We start from the raw sequence: 25,140 nt of genomic DNA on the forward strand, positions 1-25,140 counted from the left end.
TGTGTTTTCGGACCTACAATATAGATTTTTAAATTAGAGTTTTGGGGGATTTCATAAAACAAAACTAATAAAAAGAAGTGGTATCAGAGCAATGTTCGGTGGATTGTCGTTGAAGGTGTGTGATGATTCATAAATGAGATGATTAGTGCTAGGAGAAGGAAGAAGGTTTCGACAAATTGTTCAAAGGCACGATTCTTTGGTTTGAAGATCATAAAGTTTTTTCTTTCTTCTTCTTCATGTAAATGTTTGATCAGGTATGGATCATGGATGGAGGGGAAAAAAAAAAGTGACTTGACGATTTGCCTTTAAATTGTTGGAGAAAAAGTAAAAGTGAAAAAAAAAAAGTGCTAATTGGTGTGAAGTTTTTTTTTTTCTTGGAATGATTACGTTGAGTGATTAAAAGAAAAGTTAGAAAAGTGAGAATCTGAATGATGGTGGAGGTGATTGCCAAGAGTTGATCAAGATTCTATAGTCTGAAGTCTCATCCCCTTTTGGTTTGAGGAATATTGTGGATGATGTTAATCACCTTTTCTCGTATTTTTTGTATTGTAATTTCTCTTTTATCCCTAGGGAATGTAACTCTGTTGCTCATTCTCTACTTGGGAAGGCAGTACCTTGGCAGGAAGGACTAACTGGCCACTTTCCACTTCTTGGTTGTTGGATTTGTGTAAGTCGACTCCTTGTTTTCTTCCTGTCCTTTGGAATGAAACTTGTTTCACCAAAAAAAAAAAAGAATGATGGTGGAAACATGGAGAAAGAGCAAAAGAGGGGGGGGGGAATAAAAGAAAAAAGAAACAAAAGGATTTGGAGGATTGGAAAAACAAAACAAAACAAAAAAAATGGTTTTTTTTTTTTTTTTTTTTGTTTTTATTACCGGATGAGTACCGTACAATTTGTTTCCATAGAATTTTGTGTAAAGGTATTTTGTGTAAAGGATTATATGTTCCTAGGGTTTTTTGGCTTTCCAAACTTAGTAGAAGTGACCAATCGGGGAGATTTAATTTTGTTGGTATTGATTTTCTGAGTTTATACAAAGATCAACGGTCAGGATCTGTAGGTTGATAACAGGTGCAGAAGGCACATATTAGGTTGGTATTAATTTTGTGGGTCCATATGGAGATCAATGGTCAAGTTCTTTAGGTTGATTGATGGGTATGAAAGGCACAAATCAAGTGACATGTATAAGCTTGCAAGGAGTGTGGAAACAGGTGGAGCTCCAATTGGCACCTAGGCAAAGGGCACAGGCAGACAAAATTTGTGGGTTGTTCAACTCCTGAACAATGGCGATTCTAGAAGGAAGCGGGTTTTTCTTTAGACTTGGTGACTAGCAGGGATCTCTTGGAGCTGGTTGCAATAGCATGAGAGGTGAAGCCATGTCATATCATATGGTGGTGATGAGTTATACGGGATACCCCTGGTGTGGGGTGGGAATCATGTTGGTTTAGTGATGGCAGTCAAGAATTGCATCTTTGGAAGGGATATGGGTCATGCGGTAATGTGTGGCAGATACATAGAGATAGCTAATTGCAGAAAGACATCAGCAACAATTTTTTTGAAGATGATTTATAGAATTTAAGCCAAGGTGGAGATTGTTGGGTTTCAATGTCTTGTATTCTACAGGTCCATATAATTATAATTGGTCATATTTTTAATTGGGTCAAGGTTTTGGATCAATTATTTGTACATAGGTAAAATTGTAATTATATGGAGATTAAGGTTTTAGGTTTTCGTGTAAATAGTCTCAGTGGGAAATCCTAGATGAATTAATCCCTAGAGAGGATTGGAGAACCCATCCTAGGGATAGGGATTGGAGGCAAGCAAAGGGTATCATTTTGTGAGGTGTGAGAGTAGTGGGAAGTTTCTTGGAAATAATGAAATTTCTTTTCTCTTTGGTAGACGTAGGCAGAATCTAATCGAACCACGTTAAATTTCTCGTGTATTTTGCTTGCGTTCTTCTTTGTTCCTGATTCTAAATCCGTATATCCAACAATTCTTTATTGTATTCTATGGCTATTACGAGAGATTAAATATCTAAGGCTGTATGGGCATCTCACTTTGACATGTAATGATATTCTTCAACAACAGTTTTGTAAATTAAATGACTTAAATTTTGGGTCAAGAGAATCAAATCTTTAGGGATTGATCGTTATTATTGCCATAATTTTATCTTTTTGTTTTGGGGGGGGGGTTAAAAGAAAAATAATTAAACAGAGCGACTAATGGAAGCATTGGATTTATAAAGTTAGAGGCCACTGATGGGTACACTGCTAGACAATTCCAAGACCCTCAACCTGGACAAAGAATCTAGGCATCCACAGGAGAGAAACATCGTAATCAAAGTGCCGAATAAAATTTCATTTGCTATGAAGATCGTTTGCAGTGCACAATCGTGCAGTCCCTAAAATGCCACATGAAAGATTACAATCTAATGATTATAATTGTTTGAATATCCTTTTACCAAGCTTGACCCATTTTCTTGAGTTCACCTTTTACGCCTAAATCAAATACCCTCACCTCTATGAGATATCCGGCCACTACTTGGCTCTACAAATACTGTCATTGGCAACTCAATAGCTCCCCATGCCAACAAAGCTATTTTTGCCTATGACTCTAGAACCCTCAAATGGCACACCCCCACCATGGTCGATGCTAAAACTAGTGTGATATGGAGAAAATATGATCGAACCGGGTTTATACTTGGTTTGACCCTCGACCCCGGTCGAGACGGAAGGAATCGACTCGCTCCCGAGCGAACCGGATCCAGAAGATAGCTTGCTGAGGAAGAAAACTAATTCAGCTACAAGCACGCCCTAATCCAACTTATGGATTAGGTTAATTACCCTAATGATGGCAGGCACAAATTGACGCCTGTTGCTTATCATTATTAAGGGGATAATCATCATATAACCTAAAGGTTATCTCAGGAGTCCTCTACTAGTCCAAACTAGTAGAAGTCTACCGCTCAAGGGATCTAACTATTAAGATCCAACGACTACCCGAAGAAGGCTCGAGTACATCCAACGAAGGAGATTCGAAGGTACATTCTTTATAAACCTTACTTGCCTACGAGGTAAGGGGGACTCAGATTCACATACACACTGGTAGACGTAAACTATCAGAAGCTTACGATCTAGATCACCTTTCCCAGTCTTTCATTCCTTAGCTCTGTGCTTCTAGCAGAGCCATGTGTGATTAAGTTCATCAACTGACTTAGCCTTCGGAGGTGGACTCCCGACCCCAGCGGTCGGGCCACGTTTGACGCTCTCGTTTTGCAGGTTATCATGAGGAGATCTAAGGGCTGAGCAGATTTTGGACGCATTATTTGGCGCCGTCTGTGGGCAAGACTTGTAAAGCCATGGTGACTAGATCAGCAGCAGCCGCTGCACGGCGCGATTCCGGTGTTCAAATCCACGGGTGAATAATCCAGACATTCCCCAGGGAAGCCAACATCCTCTTGAAGTAGATGGTGGTCAGGGAGGACATAATCCTCCAAATACATTCCAAGATCAATTAAATCAGGTGAAGATTCAACTCTTGGAGGTGAGTCAAGCACTCCGTGTGCTCACCATACGAGTGGTATTACCACAAGAACCTGATCATCGCGATTCAGGGAGGCGTGCATTGCCACGTGATCAAAGGTTGGTTGAAGATCGGAATATCGGTCAGAACTTTCGTGAAGGTGACCAAGGGCCTAGGAGAATTGACGATCAACCTAGGCGGGACGATCGGTTCGACAGACCACAAGAAAGTACAACCGATTCAAATACAAGGTTGGATACATGGGTGAGGACTCACTCACCAACTGTCAGAAGAACCGTTCGTGATGATCGAGCAGTTCGCGATGAGCGGAATGTTCGTGATGGACGGGCCGTTCGTGATGATTGAATAGCTCATAAAGATCGTGTTTTTCGAGGTCACGATCATATTGTTGAAGATCACCCGACTTAGATTGGTCAGGGATTGGCCAACATCAATCAGAAATTAGGGCGGTTGCTAAGGGAAGGATAGCGAGGATATTTACTCAGTTATTCGGAAAACCCCCTTTGCCGAGCCAATTGCGGGATATCAATTTCCCCAAAACTTCTGTTTGCCTACCTTTTCTACATTTGATGGCTTCGGAGACCTAACGGCCCACATTGGCTATTACCAACAGACCATGACAGTTTCAGGTAATTCTGATGAAATTCTATGCAGGGTTTTTGGTTCATCTTTAACCGGAGCAGCACAAAAGTGGTTTTCGAACCTCCCATATGGAAGGATCGTAAACTTTGATGGTGGCAAGCAATTCGTAGGGCGATTCAGTGGAATCGAGTCAAGAAAATGGAAGAAACCTTGTTTACCGTCGGACAAGGAAAGAGCGAATCGATCAGAGAGTTTCTGAAAAGATTCAACAAAGTAACGATGGAGATAGAAAATTTGGATGAGCAAGTAGCCAAAACTGCTCTATTCACTGGACTCACTAACCGAACACTCCTAGAGTTATTATTCCAGGATATGCCTGCAACTTATGCTGAGTTGGTATAGAGATGCTAGAAGCAGGCCGAAGTCATGGAGATCTTAGATGCTTGCCAAGGAGACAATAAAGCCTCCACTAAGGAACAGAATGCTCCTGAGCAGAAGCAGAAGCCAAAGAAGTTTACGGCTTTAATGACTGATCGTGAAAGCTACTATTACAAAGTCATGCCATTTCGCCTGAAAAATGCAGGAGCTACATATTAGAGGGCCGTCAACAAGATTTTCAAGGACTTAATTGGGAAGAATGTTGAAGCTTATGTTGACGAAATGCTAGTAAAGAGCTTTACAAGAGCAAATCATATTGCGGATTTAACTGAGGTATTCTCAGTGTTGAGAAAGTATCAAATGAAGCTGAACCCATAAAAGTGCGCCTTTGGAGTTTCTTCAGGCAAATTTTTGGGCTTCATGGTGTCACAAAGAGGTATTGAGGCTAATCCTGCCAAAATACAAGCTCTGATTGACATGGAGGCACCCAAAACTGTTCGTGATGTACAGTGTTTAATAGGGAGAACTGCCGCTTTGAATCGATTCATCTCCAAGTCTGGAGAGAAGTGTTTGCCATTCTTCAAGGCACTCAAAGATTTGAGGGGCAGCAAGGAAGCAAAATGGACTGAAGAATGCCAGAAAGCTTTCGGGGAGTTAAAGGAAGCACTAGGACAACCACCAATTTTGTCTCGACCAGAGAAGGGGGAAATATTACAGCTATATCTAGCGGCTCCCTTTCAGCGGTCGGTGCTACTTGTTCGTGAGAAAGATAAACAATGGCCGTTTACTATGTAGTCACGTATTACTTGATGCGGAGACGCGATATTCCGTTGAAAGCAGCTCTGGCTCTCTGATGGCCGCCGAAGTTAAGGCCATATTTCCAGGCTCATCCAATAGAGGTATTTACAACTTTTCCTCTTAGTAAAGTTCTTAATAAACCTCATTTTTCTGGAAGGATGGTGGCCTGGTCGGTTGAACTTAGTGAGTTCCAAGTGAGCTTTAAGCTCAAAACGGCAATCAAAGCTCAGGTACTAGCCGATTTTGTAGTAGAAACTACTACACCAATGGAGACCACCATTGAAGATCCCATTATACCAACCACCCGGGAAGTATATGTGGATGGTTCGAGTAATAAAGATGGGCGGAGTTGGAATTCTATTGAAAAGTCCAGCGGAATTATCATTCGATATGCTTTGAGATTTGCATTCAAGCAATTAATAACGGCATATGAAGCCACGATAGCTGGACTTCGGTTGTCAAGCATTGTCTATTGCAGATGTTACTATTTATAGTGACTCTCAACTATAGTCAACCAAGTCCGGGGGAGTATGGTATTAAAGAACCACGCTTGCGAGTATCAAGAGATTGTGCGGCATTTCAAAAGCAATTTCGAATTTGAAGATATCTCGTTCGAGGCTGAAATCTGTGGCGATGAGCTATCCCGATTAGCCAATGCCAAAGAAAAAATCTAGACCCTTCAGTCTACATTGAAGAGATAACATTTCCAAGTTATCATGAGAAAGAAATTTCTTATATTGAAGCGAGCATTCTGGATGGATCCAATAATCGGTATTTGAGAAATGACAAATTACCCGAGGATCCGAAAAGGCAGATTGATCAAAATACGGTCACAAGGTTTGTCTTCGAATGGGAGACTATACAAAAGATCTTATTCTGGACCCCTTATGAGATGTATGGTCCCGGGAGCAAAATCCTTTGGCTGAAGTTCTAGAATTTGTGGTGCTCCATGGTGGGCGCCCTGCACACAAAATCCTAAGACTTGGTTTATATTGGCCTAAGATCCAAGAGGCTACTATGGAGCATGTTCGTTGCGTAGCATTGTCAAATTCATGCTCAGTTCGCCCACGAAACCATGACTTCGTTCTGCCCCATCCCCTTTGCGATGTGGGGAATTGATATCATAGGTAAATTCACCAAGGCGTCGTGCGGACGGATATCCGATGTAACAATTGATTACTTCACGAATGGGTTGAAGCCCCCGCAACAATTCTGAAAGTGGAGAATTCTGCTTGAGTCAATCATATATCGCTTTGGGATTCCAAAGATTTTGTCACCGACCATGGTACTCGGTTCGACTATCCACAATTCAAGCAATTTTGTGGAACTTATATGATCGAGCATCGTATGTCCTCGTGGCATAACCCCGAGCATGGACAGTGAGTTCTGACCGACCCTCTTGAAGGGATAGAGAGAAGACTTGAGCTGACGGCTTTTGGGTCGAAGAACTTCATAATGTCTTGGCTTATGAACTACGGTTCAACACCCACGGAGAAACTCCATTCAGGTTGCATTGGGTCCAAGCATTGGCCTGTGGAGATATCCTTCGATCGGTTCGGGCACCGCCGTGTCTTGTTTGTTGGATGAGTTCGGCAAAGGCAATAGCACAACTCAACATCATCAAAGAAGGATAGCTCTCATTTAATACCCGAGTGAAGAATCTTCTATTTGCGAGTTTGATGTTGAGAACACCTTGCTTCAGACCCACGCCACCAAAGAAAATTGGACCCATCCTGGAAGGACCTTATATGGTTGTAAAACCAGTCGTTCGAGCTTACGCTAAAGAACATCAACACCCGAGAGTTGGATCGTTCGTGGTGCCGGCTCTCAAAAAATTTATCCTTGATGATGATTTCAATTTTGTTCGTGATGTAAACATTTTCAACTCAATCAATGCAATTTTGGCTTTCAACAAATTATCTTTTGATTGGGGCATCATACACCACATTCAAGAACAAGATCCAACTATAAGGCATTGGATGAAGATCCTGTGGGTCCTTCAACACTTATGGAATTTTTCGATTTCTTAGTCAGGCATCGATGAAAATCCGTGAGTTCCTTTCAGCTCGTTTACCGTGTTCCTTCAAGACTTATTGATTTTCAAATATCCTTAGTAAGCACGGTTTAACCGTGTTCCTTCTCAAGGCATCTTTAAACCCGTGGTTCCTTCTCTTTTGTTTTCTCCAATCCTTAGTAATGCATCGTTTAACCCGTGTTCCTTCTCACTTTTTTTTCTCCTCCTTTCTCTTTCCCTTTCCTTCTCCTTTTCTCCTCCTTTCATCTTTAACCGTGGTTCCTTCTCGACTTTTGTTTTCTCCGAAAATCTTTAGTAAAGGCTTGTTATACACAACTAAGACCTGTCACCGATTCAGTGACTAGCAGTTCAAGATGAGTTACTTCTTATTTCTTCAAAAGACCAAAAGAGGCCTCTTTACATCAAACATAAGTTACAGAGCTATCATCTTCTCAAGTCATCATCGTGATCATTAAGAAGCCATACAAGATCGCCCTTTTCTAGAACAAACACATGAGTCAGCATCGTTGGTTCAGAGGGAATGAGGATTACAAAGAACATTTTAGTTGTTAATTCTCCGCAATTTCATACTCTTTGTCCTTGTCCGGTTGGTCCTCACCAAACTTGCATTCAAGGCGCTCTCTATTGATCCTTCCGGGAGAATACCAGAGATCTTCCATTGCTTTTTGGGTCCGTCATCTTATTTTTGGTCCATTGAGAAGGGACCCGGTTGGTAAACACTTTGGCAAACACCTTGGGGTCTATCATGAGGTTTTTCCTTAATATCATTCCCATACTTCTTCTCATCTCCCCCCTCGTTATAAGCTTCAACATATCACCTTCCTGTATACTTGGCCCTCCCTTGTTCCGGATGCCTCCTTGTCGCTCTCCTTTGCTCACTTCAACTCCTCGCTCCAGTTGCGTCTTCTCCGCATCATCCTCTCCAGCGTCTCCTTCTTTTCTCCCCACCTCGCCTTCCTCTCCTCTTTCTAGTTTCCCTACTTCATTCTCACCGCCTCCTTCACTTGTGGTTCCGCCCTACACTTCGGTTAAAGGCAGGTAATTTCGATCAAAAGATAATAAAGACTTACATCACCATTACTTCATAAAGACCTCTCTGTTTGGAACTCCTCTCGTCTTCCCCCCATTCCAATGCTTTGTCAAACTCGTTTGACACTAATTCGTAGGATGCTACATCACTTCCACCCTGCTTCCCTGGCAAAATCCTCCAACTCAAAGGAGAGGAAGAGGATGCCAAACAAGCTCTAGGTTGGATCCCTTTGCCCACCTTCATCCCACTAGTTCCTCGGATGCTCGTCTCCTGGTCCTGGTCTCTTCACTCCCCCATCACTGGGTGATCTGTCTTCTTGGAAAGAACTCACTCCCTGGTGGCATCATGAAACTTGATCACTAGATTCACCAACCCCCTTACGCTAAGGTTCCCAACTAACCACCTCACCCCCCAACCACCCGTGCGTTTTCTTACAAGATTTCCTCATGTTTGATCGTTGAGCCACTGTATACAAAGTAAAAGCCATATCAATACAAAGCCCAACAACAACAAACCCTAGTTCTCTTCTTCAATAACCCCGTATTACTCTCTTCTAAGGGGAAGAGATCGGTGATGCAAAAACTCACTTGTTCGGCGTGGTTTTGTTGGAGTCTACGCGCTTCGCTTTTGCAAATCTAACTTGCAGATAACCGGATAGATGGAGAGTACCCACGAAGGCTTTAAATAGCCTCAGGTATTGAGACGACGGTTGAGAGCCAAAGGCAACCAATGGCCCAGATTGAAAAGACGCTTCGAAATCCACAACAAGCAAGATCGGCGGTCAAAAGGAGGCCACGTAGAAACGAGCACCTGATGCGAGAATACCTCCAACCGACGCACCGCCATTGTGATAATGGATGTATTACCAATTTATTGGAAACGGTGAATGGTATACCAAATCAAGAAAACGTTTGGACTTCACGGGGTACCGAAGGGAAACGTGTGGACTTTGCAATAAATGAAGGAGTGGGGAAGATTAAGGCATCTTTCCAGAACATATCTTCATAATATCTTTACAAGATTATCATTCGTCAAGGAATGTGAAGTTAAGTGATAAGTTTTATCATTTATATTTTGATATTCAAGACAAGATTTCGATAGGAGACGAGGAAATAGTAAGGCAAACATGGAAGAAGTGTCTATTCATTAACCAGGAGGTCAATCTTTACAAAAAAAAAAAAAGATAACTCCCTAAGCCTCTTCCTCATTGTTGCCCGAGGAGCCTTGTACAGGAGAACTTCTTTCAGGATCCTGAGAAGAGCCTTCCTCGGATTGCGTGCGAGTCCTCTTCATCAGCGCTTGTGATTCGGTTTGTGATTTTCCTCTTGGAGTGGCGGTTTGTCGACAAGATATTCCTCATATTCGGGTCGCAGGAAAAGGATCATCCTCTTCCCAGCCCGGTCCAGATCCATGCCTAATTTCCCAAGACCTCTTTTGGCACACCTCACGAAAGGGAGTTTATCAAAGGAAGGGTTGGATTCAAGAATCCTTTCCCAGCGTCATTTGCCCCAAACGTGGCTTGGATGTTGAGGCACCCAGCGTTTGGAGAAAGGTCGTTGTTCGATATTTTCGAACACAATCCTTTCAAGCTCGCTTGATATGCTCGGGCTTGCTAGGAATCGCCAACTTCAGTATCTTTCGTGCTCCGCACACTTAAATTCTAGTCTGTCACCAAACACGTGCGCTTCTTTCCCTTCTTGGCCTCTCGCTCGGCGCCCGCGCCGTTGGGTTGAGGGCCTCCTTGAGGGAGTTCATCTCCTCTTCATGCTTTCTTTGCAGCTCCTTGCAGCTGCCGTCGCCCGTCTATCTCGGTTGGCCTTGGCCAAATTCTCTTCACGTCTCACGGCCATTGCTACCAACCCACTCAATGCTTCCATGTGCTGATAGAGCTCAACACAACATTCCTGGGAAGGCAGGTTATCGGAGAAGTCATAGAGTTATGAAAAAATAAACAACGGAAGACCTACCTTGTGGCCGACGACAAGGGCATCATCGTTCCTTCAAATTCCGATGATCGGTATAAGGCCGGGAGCCCACTCGCGCTTTCTCGTCTTGTGTCACCCTATCGTCAACTTCGGGTCCCCGGGGGTAGACCTCCTCACAATCCTCGAATTTTTGGATTTTTACGAGAGGAAGCATCACGTATCTGCCTCCTTTTGGTTCGGCGAGGAGGAGACATTTGACCTCTCCACCATTGGCTTCTTCCCTTTACCCGAAGCATTGCCACGGGCCCGTATTCCCGTCCCCCGTAAGAAGGGTCGGAGGGCGCCTCTTGGTCACGGCTTTGGCCCGTTGCTCCTGTTCCGCCCTACGCCTTCACTCGCGTTCTCGGTTCATTCTGAGGCCCGGGACGGAGTCGTTGCGTATCACTTCAGTAAAATTAAGGATGATGGTTAGAAGCTCACAATGAGCCAAGCCCCAGATCGAGGATGGGTTATACTCCACCTCAAGCCATGTATCTCTTGATACCATGGATGTTTGATTTCCCGATGGCCGCCTCGTCTTCTTTGGATAAGGGAAGGCCCCGGTTATTCTCATAGTACACCGCTTCCACTCGTTGGATCCGTGGGCGCTCCGGGTATCGTCGCCATCTTTTGTGTTGGAAGGGCAGTTCCTTTGGCAAGAATGTTGCCCCTCCAATCGAGTTCCCTTATTGCGTTTGGCGAAAAACCCAACCGGAGGATGGGAGATAGAAAGAATATGAAAGTGCACAAAAGAGAAAGAGATGGCGTCGCCAAGTTCAAAACACAAACCCATGAAGCCCGATGAGCGCCCTATTGGGAAGGGCATTCCGGGAAATGTCCCGTGATTCGCGCGAGAACAAGGGTTAAAAGGGAAACGCCCGCTTTCCGGTGCTCTTTCGGGAACTCACCCGAGGGTTGTCACCCTCTCATCATGGGCCCTAGCCGATAAGAAGAAGGAAAATCAAAATCTTGGCTGCGAAAGAAGGGTTTCCTCCTTGAAACGGAGGGCGGCCCCGCCTCCTAGTTTGGGTTGCCTAGAAGACTGCGTTCCCTAGGTCTTGGAAGTCCACTGAGGACGGGCTCTCTTCTCTCAAACTTTTGGGAAACTTCCAATTCGCCCGGCGTTAGTTTTGTTATCACTATCCGTTGTCGAAGGAAGGGAACAAGCTTCTTTCCCTCGCTATCCCTGGGTCCGGACCCTATTATCCGCCATTACTGTTTCGGGTACAAAGAAAGACCGAACTCCGTCTGCAGCTCGGCGGCCCCCCGGTTCAAATTCCGCAGAGAATGACCTACGAAGCAACGCCGCTTTAAACACCCCGTGTTCGGATCCTCGTTGTTCGCCGGTCGTTGAGCGTTTTGAAAGTTTGAACTCACAAATCCAAACGGCTTCGAACCGCGCTGGTTCGTGGCCCGCGATCGCGCGGAGACCGTGCATTGCCCTCCACGCTCGAGAAATGTGACCACCGCATTAAATGTGATATGCATTTAATGGAACACGCGAGACTATTGCCCGCGAAGCCCGGTTAAAACCAAGCCCTTGGGCTTGACCGACGCTGTCCGGGGGCTCGGTATGGAGAAAATATGATCGAACCGGGTTATACTTGGTTTGACCCTCGCCCCGGTCGAGCGGAAGATCGACTCTCTCCCGGCGAACCGGATCCGAAGATAGCTTCTGAGGAAGAAAACTAATTCAGCTCGCCGCCCTAATCCAACTTATGGATTAGGTTAATTCCCTAATGATGGCAGCCAAATTGCCCGTTGCTTATCATTAGAAGGGGATAATCATCATATAACCTAAAGGTTATCTCAGAGTCCTCTACTAGTCCAAACTAGTGAAGTCTATCGCTCAAGGATCTAACCGTTAAGATCCAACGACTACCCGAAGAAGGCTCGGTCATCCACGAGGAGATTCGGTCATTCTATATAACCTTACTGCCTGAGGTAAGGGGGACTCAGTTCACATACCCCGGTAGCGTAAACACGGCTTCGATCTAGATCACCTTCCCAGTCTTTCATTCCTTAGCTCGGCTCTGCGCCGTGGTGATTAAGTTCATCAACCGACTTAGCCTTCGGGGTGGACCCCGACCCCGCGGTCGGGCCCGTCCGCCTCCGTTTGCGGTTATCACGGGAGATCTAGGGCGGCGTTTTGGCGCATCATAGTGCAACTACGCTGCACAACCTTGCATTTAGACTGCACTACTCCCTTCTATCTCAGATAACTAATCCTTTCCTAAAAATTGGAAATTAGAACCTTTCCCTTCTTTGAGGGCCACTCTTTAGGGTGTAATCCGTGATTCAGAGATTGAACAAATAATTTGGCTTCCTAGCTCTCACCACAGAAGATATGCAATCGCTTCTTGTTAAATTTTGTTACAATCACTATGCTGCTGAGAATCCTCAGGTTAGTTTTGCCAGTCCTTCTACTTCATGAGGTGTTACCTCCTGGATTCCAGACCCTGGGGCATCTCATCATATTTCCCCTGATCTTGGTGTGATATCCTCTCCCTCTGTGAACACTGGATCTAACTCAATTCGCATAGGTGATGGTTCGGGCATTCCAATACAACACTGATGATTCTCTACTTCACATGGGCGCGCTCTTCTGATTTTCTTCTTCGCGATGTGTTACATGAACCAACACATCCATCTGCTTCTCAAAGTTTGTTTTCAGTTCATCAATTTGCCACTGATAACTGTCTTTTTTGAATTCCATCCCAATTGCTTTCATGTTAAGGATCAATTCTTAGGGCGCCACCTTTTGACAAGTCCCTTTGAGAAAGGAGTCTACCACTTGCCTGCTGCCCTGAAGACTAAAGACTGCAGTTCGAGCTTCTCATAACCTCGCATTTATGGTTCTGTCATGCTAGTGCTAGAATTGTTGATCAGTCGATTTTTGCTTTTAAGCTTCCTAATGTAAGGATTGTTAATGGAACCGTTACTAAACTATTTGCTCTGCTTGTCAAGTTGGGAAGTCTCAAAAACTTCCTTTTACACACTGTTCCACTCACACAACAGCACCGCTGTAACTTGTATTTTTTTGATCTTTGGGGCCCCGCCCATGTTGCTTCTGTTGGTGGTTTTAGATATTATATGTGTCATTTGTAGATAACTAGATATACTTGGCTCGACACCATCACTCACAAGTCTGATGCACTGCTGTGTTTCATATTTTGAAGAAACTTGTTGAAAACCAGTTCTTCACCACTATTAAGTCTTTTCAGTTTGACTGGGGAGGGGAATTCAGGGAGGTTTTCTTGATATTTGCAATCATGTGGGATAACTCATAGGTTGTCCTGTCCTCATACCTCTGAGCAAAATGTAAGGGTAGAGCGAAAACATTGCCAAATTGTGGAAATGGGTCTAATCACAAATTGTTTCATTGCCATCCTGACTATTTGTTTCTTCGAGCTTTTGGCTGTTGCTGTTTTCCTCCATTGACACCTCTTCATAAGCATTAACTTGAGTTTAGATCTCATCCTCGGGTATTCACTGGATATATTTTTCACCACCATGGCTATAACTTTTTTAATCCCACTACTGGTAATACCAATATCTACCACCATGTGATATTTGATGAGTCCTTATTTCCATTTCTTAATAGATCCTAACCTCATCACTCTGCACCTTCCTTCTCAGTTCCTTTGATGTCCACTTGCCCCCTCTCTAATACGTCTTCACTTGAGATTGATTCGGTTGCATCTATCTTGGTCAATGCTGGTTCATTGCCTAAGTTTTGGGTTGAGAGCATCAATTCTTTTGAGCTTGATCCACTTTATTCCCATAATTTTTTTTTGGGTAGGGGAAAGATCAGGATCAAGCTCTCAACCCAAAGCTTAAGTCATTCCAATTTACAAATTGTTCTTGAAGACTACCATTAGGAAATGTTAAAAACAAAATTCATTGAACGTAGCAACGAACATAAGCATCCGGATTACAAAGAGTCAGAAGCCACTGACTTGTACACAGTTCAACAGTTTGAAAACTCAACCAAGAGGGTCAACCTAGACAAGGAATCCACTAATATTGGAAGATGTTGGAACAGAGGAGAAACGTCAAGAATTGAGAGGCTCTTCAGATGGAGAATTTCCTAAATAACATTCATAATCTCAATGGCAAAGCTGGAGCTTAACCACAGGCAATCTATTCCCCCCACCAGAATTTTGAAATAAAACTTCACAGCTTGCAATGAACCTGCTTTCAAGTCCAAAGCTCCACAAAGAAGACCAGAAGGATTTCTAACTCCACTTGAATATGCTGAATCTGGGAGACTGATAATCACATCTAATCGCATCCAAGCTGAATCACTATTCGGTCAGTTGAGTGTTTTTTGAACCCCAAAAAATGTGGAAGGCCACAGGCCATACCATGATTTTGTGAATAATACTTTGTGCCATGGTGTAAGGCCAAGACAGCACATCTGATAACATATAGCATCAAAGCCAAGTCACAATCCACAAATACACTGGAGCTTGGAAAAGCAGTAGTAATATGTAACAACTGTGAATTTAGATAATAAAGACATGGAAATCTTGATTCTAGTAACAAAATTTCGAAGTTAGGGAAATCAGTTTGGATCATAAGAGATTGATTTCCCGCATCTAGGTCCTGAAGCACCGCTTCTAAAAGTCAACCTACAACAGCTGCAAGAGCATCTCCCTGATTAAGAAAACAAGTTTCTTGTTTCACAAAGCAAAAACCCCACAAACTAGTCTCTAATGACTGGAGGATAAACCTGCAAACCATAGTACTGGGTCAGTCACTACAGGCCACTGATGTTCAAAAATATTTAGCTGTAAAGGGATGCTTGGTGACCAGTCAGGGCAAGTTTGGTTTACATCAAGACTAGGAGGTAAAATATTCACAGGTTTTTGCCAGTAGAAAACTATAGAAAGCATAGCAGGAGGAGTTACCTTTGACTGATGAAACAGTTTTTTATTTCTTGAGTCCCAGATACAGTAACAAGTGATAACCAAAACAGAAATGAACCAATTCAAAAGCTTAGATCAAAGCCAACAAAGCAGCAGATCCTGCAAACACAAATAAAACAAAGGAACAAAGAAATCTTATTTATTCTGTTAATCAAAACCACCAAACAATAGGTACAACCACTTGTTCTTTATCCTGCTCAGTTGGTTGATGGCTTACCAATAAAACACATGATAGTATAATAGCACATGCCAATTGACATCCTAATAGTATTGATGGAATCTGTGATTCCTGATGACCATGCCATATGAGGAACCTGTTACAAGAAACCTCAAATCTGTAAGTCCTGATAAATATTATGAGAACAGGAAATAAGATTTCCAATGTTCAGAAAACCAAGGGCTAAGGAGTGTCATATCTCTTAACTTGTCACAAGCTCAGACAGAAGGATGCAAAGAGGGTTGGCCTTGTAGAGGGAAGAGGCCATAGGTTCTTTTAGAAGTTTTTGATAAGGAAAGTACCTAGAGAGAGAGAATACGAGAGCATGGAGGAGGAGAGATATATCAAGGCAGGCTATATACAATAATTTAGTTGTGGTGTGATATAAATGGCAATGAGTTAGTGATAACAATCACCAACAGAAGTTGCTTCAGATTGAAACCATGATCATCTAGCACTGAAAAAAAGACCAAAAACATATTAATCATCCATCATCAAATGGAACACAGTGAAGTTTATGCAAACCAAAAATCATGAATCACATGTATTGGGAATCAAGTACCCTTTGGATTTATCTTAGGTACCTAAGGAAAATTACTCCAACAAATTATGATGGCTCAGAAATATGAAATTTAAAGCTCGAATACAATAGCCTCTATAATTCATCAAAATCATATCCAAGCTGTACAATTTTAAACTTTGCTGAAAGAAAAGCTGAGAAACAGCCCTACATTGAGCAAATTTGCAGTTGAATAGATTTCCCTGGTAGTGTCTTTGCTCTGTAACTAATAATTTTGCTTAGTAATCAAAACGTAATTTTCATGAAAACAAATATTAAGAAAATGAAAATTTCATCCAACAACATTATTTTGGATAGCTATCATGATACGACTTAAAGGGAATCAAATGTGAGAACAAAATGTTGTTCAACCATTCTCTACTCCATTATTCGTTGAAGCCACGTACCAAAGAAAAAACATTTCTATTCTTATTTGCTACTACCAATCCCAACTTTATCAGCATACTGAAATGTAGAAACTGGAACAGAGGCCTACACAAATCCAATTTGAGGAATCAAATGTATGTCACTGTAAGAACAAAAATATAGCATGTAATACTACTGTTAAATCAAGTTCTAATGCATACGGGGTGGCACATGGGGTAAACTCAGGGTCCTAGACTCGGAATGGAATGAAATTTGTCATGTTGATCTGAAACAAGCTTAAGGGCGTTTTGGGCTTTTTACCATTTGCAGTGGCATTTTTGTAATTTTTTGTTTTTTCTTCCGTTTTAGGGTTTCTTGGCACTATAAAGTCGTGTTTTCTACGTCTTTTGAAAGCAGTAGAATATTGTTATTTCAGAAGAAACTTTTGAGAGATAAGAGTTCTCCATTTTTCAATCCATTCTTTCATTTGGCCTTGATTCTTTATTGTTTCGGCATCATTTGGTATCAGAGCGCTTGGTTGCTTCTACCAATGGTTGAACAGAATTGCGGTGGTCAGGGGTGGCGAGGTGCTCATAGAGGTAGGAGATGTGGAGGCATTTCTGAAGCAGACAAACAATCGCCTCACAGAGATTTGCGAGACATAGAACTTGAAGAGCAGTGAAGACAAATCCAAGATTTGGAACGACAACTTGCGCATGCCAGGTTGGATGTCCAATCTCACTTTGAAGAAGGAGAGAATTGGAGGGCGTCTTTGATGAAGAAGAAGAGAGCGTCAATCCTTTTTCCAATCCGAATTGTGGACAGAATCGGAGAGCACAAAACCCTTTTCAAAACATCGGAATGAAGATCAAATTCCTGATTTTGAAGGTAAGGCTCATCTTGATGAGTTCATTGATTGGTTACATATAGTGGAATGAATTTTTGATATAAAAGAATTTATTGAGGCTCAGAAGGTTAAATTAGTATCCATTAAACTGGGAAAACATGCTTCTGTATGGTGAGAACATGTTAAGAAGCAAAGAGCTAGAGAAGGAAAGGCAAAGATAGATAGATGGGATAAGATGAAGAAGTTACTGCAAAAAAAAAAAAAAAAAAAAGTTTACCCACTCATTCTAAACATGATGCGTTCATTGAGTACCATAATGTTCAGCAGAAAGACTCCACTGTCAAACAATATACTAATGAGTTTGATCGCTTGCCAATGCGGTGTGAAGTGGCAAAGGAAGATGAATAAACTATTGCTTGATATTTACCAGGGCTGTGATTTGAAATCTTATATGTTGTTTAGTTGCAATAGTATTAAACTTATGAGGATGTGTGTGAATTGGCTTTGAAAGTTTAAGGACAATGCAAGAGAAAGGGCAATAGTTCTAGGAACAAATTCCAGAATAGATTTCCAAACAAATAAGGAAATTCTGTAGCGAGTTCAACACTATCAACAGTTAAGGGTGCGAATTCTAAACCTGCAACATCCAAAGAGGGTCAAAGTAGTGGAACTAGCAAGGGAGAAGTTGCAGCCAAGCGATGTTTCAAGTGTCAGGGAATTGAGCATTTTGCTGCTGATTGCCCAAACCGACAGGTTGTGACCTTAGTTGATAACCCAAACTTTGACAACACCCCAGTCTTTGATGAATCTGATGGTGAAGAAGAGGGTGATAATCCAAGTGAGGAGGAGATCCTTTATGCGGATACTGGTGAGTCCCTAGTTGTTAAAAGAGTTTAAAACACTATTGTAGCAAATGATGAATCGTGGCTTAGGCATAACATCTTTCATACTAAATGCACTAGTAAAGGAAAAGTTTGCAGTATGATTATTGATGAAGGGAATTGCAAGAATGTGGTGTCCATTACCATGGTGGAAAAGTTGCAACTAAAAATAGTGGATCATCCTCAACCATATAAGCTATCATGGCTTAAGAAAGGGAACGAGGTGAAGTGACAAAAAGATGTCTTGTGTAGTTTTCCATTGAGAAGAAATATATTAATGAAATATAGTGTGATGTGATCCCCATGGATGCTTGTTATATGTTGTTAGGAAGGTCACGGCAATCTGATAGAAAGACAACATGATGGATTCAAGAACACCTACACCTTCAAGAAGGATGGTAAAACCATTACACTTGGTCCTTCAAATTTAAAAAAAGAGGCAAAGAATAGTATGTTGTCCAGGTCAGAGTTCCAAGAGGAGGTAGTTAAAACACCTAAGATTTTTGCATGTGTTGTGATGGAACAAAATTCTAACAGTCTAGAAATTCCTTTACAAGTCATGTCTTTGCTTGAGGAATTTGTTGATGTTGTACTAGAAGAGATACCAATAGGGTTGTCACCTATGCAAGACATTTAACATTGGATTGATTTTATTCTAGGATCTGTTGTCCCCAATAAAGTAGCCTACAGAATGAGTCCAAAAAAACATAAGGAGATGCAAAGGCAAGTGCAAGAACTATTAAAGAAAGGAGCAAATCCGAGAGAGCATGAGTCCTTACGTAGTTCCAACTTTATTGGTGCCCAAGAAAGACAGGTCTTGGAGAATGTGCATCGAAAGTAGGGTTTTCAATAAAATCACAATCAAGTATCGATTTCCTATCCCTCAATTCGATGATTTAATTGATCAGTTACATGGAGCAACTGTCTTTTCAAAAATAGATGTGAGAAGTGGTTATCACCAAATTTGGTTGTGACTTGGAGATGAGCATAAGACAATATTTAAGACAAGAGATGGTCTATATGAGTGGATGGTCATGCCCTTTGAGTTGTCCAACGCACCAAGCACTTTCATGAGACCGATGAATCGGGTTTTTCTTCCTTTTATAGGTTAGTTTGTTGTTGTTTACTTTGATGACATTCTGATATATGGTGCTTCGATCAAAGAACATTTGTAGCATTTGAAGAGAGTGTTTGGGACTTTAAGGGAGCAGAAGTTATATGCCAATATAAAAAAGTGTCAATTTTTATCTAATTATGTGACCTTCAAGGGGTATATTATATCAAAAGATGGCATATAGATGGATCCTAGCAAGATAGAGGCAATTACAAACTGGAAAGTGCCAATGAATCTTCATGAGCTGGCATCATTTCGCAAGTTTATTCTCAATTTTAGCACCATCATTGCACCTATTACGGATTGAATTAAGGGAGGCAAATTTATGTGGACTAAGGAGGCCGAAGCTGGATTCCATTTGTTGAAGCAGAAAGTGGCTGAAGCCCCAGTTTTAGTGCTGCTAGATTTTAATGAAGTTTTCAAGGTGCATTGTAATGGTTTAGGAGTTGGTATTAGGGGTGTCTTGAGTCAGAGAAGTAAACCTATGGCATTCTTTAGTCAAAAGTTGAATGAGGCTAAAAGAAGATATTCAACTTATGACAAAGAATTTTATGCTATAATGAGAAGTTTGGAGCATTGGAGGCATTACCTAGTTTCAAAAGAGTTCATTTTATATTTTGATTATGAGGCGTTGAAGTACATTAATAGACAAGCTGTGGAGACAGTTGGGAACCAAGCTGTAGTTTAGCTCCTCTCACCATCCTCAGATAGATGGAAAGACAGAAGTTGTTAATCAAAGCTTAGGCAATTTGTTGCGCAGTTTGATTGGAGATAGTCTGCACCAATGGGACTTGGTAATACCTCAAGCAGAACAACATGTCACAGAATCGCACTATAGGCAAGAGTCCCTTTGAGATAGTTTATGGGCGGAATCCAATTACTCCTTTAGACTTACAGCATTGCCAGTTCACAAGCAATTTAGTTCAAATGCAGAAGAGCAAGCTAAGTAGATCAAAAACAGAAGAGCAAGCTAAACATTCACAAATTCATGATCGTATCAATAAACAAAATATGAAGTACAAACAACAGGTAGATAAGCTCAAGAAAAGGTTGTCTTCAAAGAAGGTGATTTAGTGTGGATTTATCTCAGGCGAGAGTGTTTCCCAGTAAGCAAGTTTGGCAAATTACATCCTAGAGCTGATAAGTCATTCAAAGTTCTTGAGCGCATCAATGATAACGCTTGCAAGACTAAACTGCCTGGTGAGTACAATGTTTCTAGCAATTTTAATGTAGTAGATTTGTCACGTTACCATTCAAAAAAAGCAACACCTGAAGTGATTGATACAAGAGAAGATGAAGCAGATTCGAGGACGAATCTTTTCCTAGCAGAAGAGAATGAAGCATATGGGGTAACTCAAGGTCCCAGACTCGGAATGGGATGAAATTCATCATGTTGAACCAAAATGAGCTTCTGAGAAGGACTCTTCACTTCGGGTGATGGACGTTGTTTTTTTGCATTTCAGGATGGTTTCGAGGGCGTTTTGGGCATTTTAAATTGTTTTCAGTGGCATTTTTGTAATTTTGTATTCCCCCCCCCCCCCATTTTAGGGTCTTTTGGCACCATTAAGTTGTGTTTTCTGCGTCTTTTGAAAAATACAGAATATTGTTGTTTCTGAAAAAACTTTTGAGAGACAGAGTTCTCAATTTTTCTGTTTGGCCTTGATTCTTTGTCATTATGGCATCAAGTTCTACCTACTTTGGGTCTCAAGTCTGGAACCACTGTATATCAAAGAACATAATTCACAAAAAATGAAATACAAATCAATAATTACTCAATTTGAAAGGAAGGAAAGAAGACACAAGATTTCATCATTCTCTAAACGACATTTGTGGAACTATGGGACTGCTTAAATGTGAAATTTAGAAAACAAAATATTACCTATACAATTAGACAGATGGTAAAGTGAATTGTCAATCACAATTAGAAATGTAGAAGTTAGTATTGGTCATCATTACAACATTAATTGAACCCAACGATTGTATAGCCATACTGTCAAAAGCCTCTGCACTTCTTTTATGTCTCTTGCTTCATCTAGTTTCTTTTTCCGAACAACTCTTTATTTTGTTTCTTTACTCTCCAACCCTTCATGTTTTTCTTCTTTCATCATTTCTTCAATTTGGCCACTTGATTCTGCAACTTTATGTTATGATGCATTTTTCTAGATAAAGTTCTTTGGGTTTACTCTAACTCCTAGTTGTTATTTCTTATTTCTCTAGGCAGTTGATTCAATACCTACATGAATGGTAGGAAAGTTTCCACATGTCATTGAGTCCGTAATCTGAATTCATTTTAGCTGCATATATTTGACTAAAAGAAAAGATTTTATGATAATATAAACAATAATACAATGGACCCCAAACAGCTGTCATTATATGGACAATGAAACACCACCACCTCTTCTTGAAAGTTTGATATAGATATCACTGTATGCCTCTAACAATATACAGTTTTCTGACAATTCATAATCCAAGTCATGTACGAGATGCATAAAAACAACAGTAGAGAAATCAGGATCCATGAGCACAGTATGCATGAATTAATGAATTGAGAAATGCTCTATAAAGTAACCTGCTGAATCTTTTCCTTGCACAAGTTGCATTGACATATTAAAAAGGGATTGCATTGAATGGATCTTTTTTACTTTGTTTTTCTTCAAGACTCTGTATCAAATCCCTACCTTCTTTACAGCTCCGAATCTTCCACAAAAAGGCAACAGATTTTCGACTTGACAAACACACCTATAATAACTACTGTCTTATTAAAACCAGAGGATGAGTGGGTAAAAGACAACATATTGTCTAAGAAAATTTTGAATAGAAAACAAAACTTATGAGAATTATTGTCTTAGAACCAATTCTAGAAATGAAAAAGAAAAAATAGAATCTATGGAATTTGCAACTCAACTACATTATTCAATTTAAATGCAAAAAAAGTCAAATTCAGTTGACATAGAGGCAGAAATACCTTGCTTAAATTTTTCATGACAAAGGCAGCTGTAACTTTGAGCACCCACCGTCAATCAAGAGCTTTATTCGATCAATCTCATCTAGGTGAAAGCAGTACACCCCATTTAGTTTCTCCAATATGTCAGATTTTACACAATCTGGTAATTTTTCCAAGGATATACACCCACTAACATCCAATTCTATCAAAGATTTCAATGGATTATTACCAGCTTGAATTGTAGTAAGCTTCTTGCAGTCCTTGGCTTTTAGCTTCTTTAAATTAAAAAGATTGGGTAATATTTTCAAGGACTCACACCCAGTTATGTTCAAATACATCAAGGATTCCAATATGTCAATGCCCTGAACCTTGGTAAGATTCTTAAAACCTTCAATACCTAATTCGGTCAACTTTTTCAAGTTTGACAGATCTGGTAATATTTCTAAGGAATCAACACCGTGAATCTTGGTACAATTCTTACAACCTTCAATGTACAGGAGTTCCAAACTTTCCAAATTTGACAGATTTGGCAAGCATTCTAAGGACTCACAGCCCCTTATATGCAAACCTTTCAAGGATTCCAATCTGTCGACTCCATGAATCTTGGTTAGAATCTTCAAACCTTCAATATGTAGCCACTTCCAACATTTTCAAATTTGACAGATTCGGCAAGCTTTCTATGGACTCACAGCTGCTTATGTGCAAATTCAATAAGGATTCCAATGTGTCAACCCCGTAAATCTTGCTTAGAATCTTATAACCTTCAATTCGTAGCCCAATCAACCTTTGCAAATTTGACAGGTCCATTAATCTTGTTAGGGACTCACAGCCACTTACATGGAAATTCAATAAGGACTCCAATCTATCAACTCCATGAATCTCGGTTAAAATCTTACAATCTTTAATACGCAGGTCTACCAACTTTCCCAAATTTGACAGACCTGGTAATTTTCTTAATGACTGACACCCACTTATATGCAAATGCAATAAGGATACCAATTCACCAACACCGAGAATCTCCTTTACATTGTTGCAGCCTTCAATACGAAGACTACTCAACTTCTTTAAGACAGAGAGATTGGATAATCTTTCCAAGTAACTGAATCTACTGATCTCCAAATCCTCTAAGAATTTACAGCCACTGATATTCAATTCCTTCATCTCATTTAGCTTCTTGCAGCCTTCAATCTCTAGGTGCCTTAACTTCTTAAGGTTTGACAGATCAGCAGGTAATCTTTCCAAGGAATCACACCCACTGATAATCAATTCCTCTAAGTTCTCCAATCCATTGATGCCATGAATCTCTCGTAGATTATTGCAGCTTTCTATTCTCAATCTTCGCAAGGACCCCAATCTCATGTCGAGGCATAGAATCTCATTTAGTTTATCCAGATTTTCAATATCTAATTCCATCGAGTGGCAGCAATCAGCAATCGTTAAATCTAATATTTGCACACATCCTCTGATATTTAGTATCCTCAGCCTCTTCGAATCTTGCAGGCATGGTATTTTCCTTAATGACTTGCACCACTCTATTTGCAACTCCTCGAGAGAGTCCATTCCCTCCAGACCTTCAAAATCAGATATGAAGTTATTCCTAGAAATCCTCAAAGCCCTTAGATATTTCGAGCCCCTCAGATTTGGTAACTTTCGCAATGACTCGCACCATACAATGCTGAAGTGCTCCAGGAGTCCAACTTGTAGTCAAAGCCTTCAACTTCGTTTAGGCGGTTACAATGAGAAAGACACAATGTCTTTAAATTTCTCAAGCCTCTTGACGACTTGATACTTTGACAAGTGACCAGCAATGTTTGACTCTTAGACTAGTCAAACTTGATGGAAGACCTGAGATATTATGAATTGAACCGCAGAATGCAACTACAAGGCTGGTGAGACTTGAGGGAAGACATGAGATCCTTTTCAAGCTGTCACATAATGATAAATCAAGGCTTTTCAGAGTGATCAACTGAGAAATTTTAACTGAAAGGTCCACTGCACTCCCCAAAAGCCCTAATTTAAGGTCTTTCAAGGATACCAAAAGGCCCAAATTCTCTGGCAACTTCTTCAGTCTTGTGTGCTGTAAATTGAGTACTTGAGTCTAGTCAACTTACCAATTTGACATGGCAAATCCCTTACCCTGCGGCAATCACTCATGTCTAATATGACCAAGTTTGTGAGACGACAAATGGATGTATCAATCTCATCCAATTTCAAACAATGTCCAAAATGCAATACCTCCAGGAGTTGATTTGCAGAAAGATCAGGAGTCCTAGACAGTTGATGACAATTTGACAAATCTACAACTTTTAAATTTTTGGCCATCTGCAAAATTAAAAAAATACAAGTTTACTTTTCTAAATAACATAATAAGGTTTTTTGTCTTTTATAGAATTTTGAGATAAAAAAACTAAATAAAAGAGAGAGAGGTTTAAGAAAGACCTTAAGGTAGTTCCAACCCATCCAATCAGCTGTGATATCACTATGAGATAGATCAAGAACCACCAATTTACGTGGACTAAAAGCAGTTTGGATGCATTGGTTGGGACATCCTTTCCAACTAAGCCACCTCAATTCTGAAAATGAATGAGTGAAGTTCCAAGAGAACTTTGAAAAATCAATTTGGACTAACCTTAAACGTGTCATTCCAACAAATGCTTCCTACCTCAAGCCTTCATTCTCTGATAGACTTCTAAAATCAATGGAGAGTCCTATGACAGTACTTGTTCCCTGCACATACATACATATAACACCCCCACCCCACCCCCACCACCCAAAAAAATCCATCAAAAACCTGATTCACAAGGTCATCATAGAAAAATAACCAAATTTTATTCAGTACCTACCACTTGCGTGTGCAATACTTCCAAGACATCCTCTTGATACCATATTCGCGTACGCTTCCCCGGCTCATTAGCATTCTCTTGACAAACAACATTCCTTCCGAGATCCCGAAG

General features: G+C 41.0%; 1 long non-coding RNA gene across 1 annotated transcript; it reads right to left on the minus strand.

The window, feature by feature from the left end:
* Positions 1-14,262: 14,262 nt before the first annotated feature.
* On the minus strand, positions 14,263-24,237 carry LOC149018831 (uncharacterized). The gene is made up of 5 exons (XR_016172990.1): positions 22,208-24,237; positions 21,812-21,981; positions 15,476-15,932; positions 15,241-15,357; positions 14,263-15,062 (listed from the first exon to the last, which is right to left on the minus strand). It is a non-coding gene; the product is annotated as an uncharacterized LOC149018831 (long non-coding RNA).
* Between the last annotated feature and the right edge of the window lie 903 nt (positions 24,238-25,140).

This window comes from Hakea prostrata, chromosome 4 (genome assembly GCF_041222555.1).
Source record: "Hakea prostrata isolate BN-2017 chromosome 4, UWA_Hpros_2, whole genome shotgun sequence".
In the NCBI taxonomy this organism is placed as follows: domain Eukaryota; kingdom Viridiplantae; phylum Streptophyta; class Magnoliopsida; order Proteales; family Proteaceae; genus Hakea; species Hakea prostrata.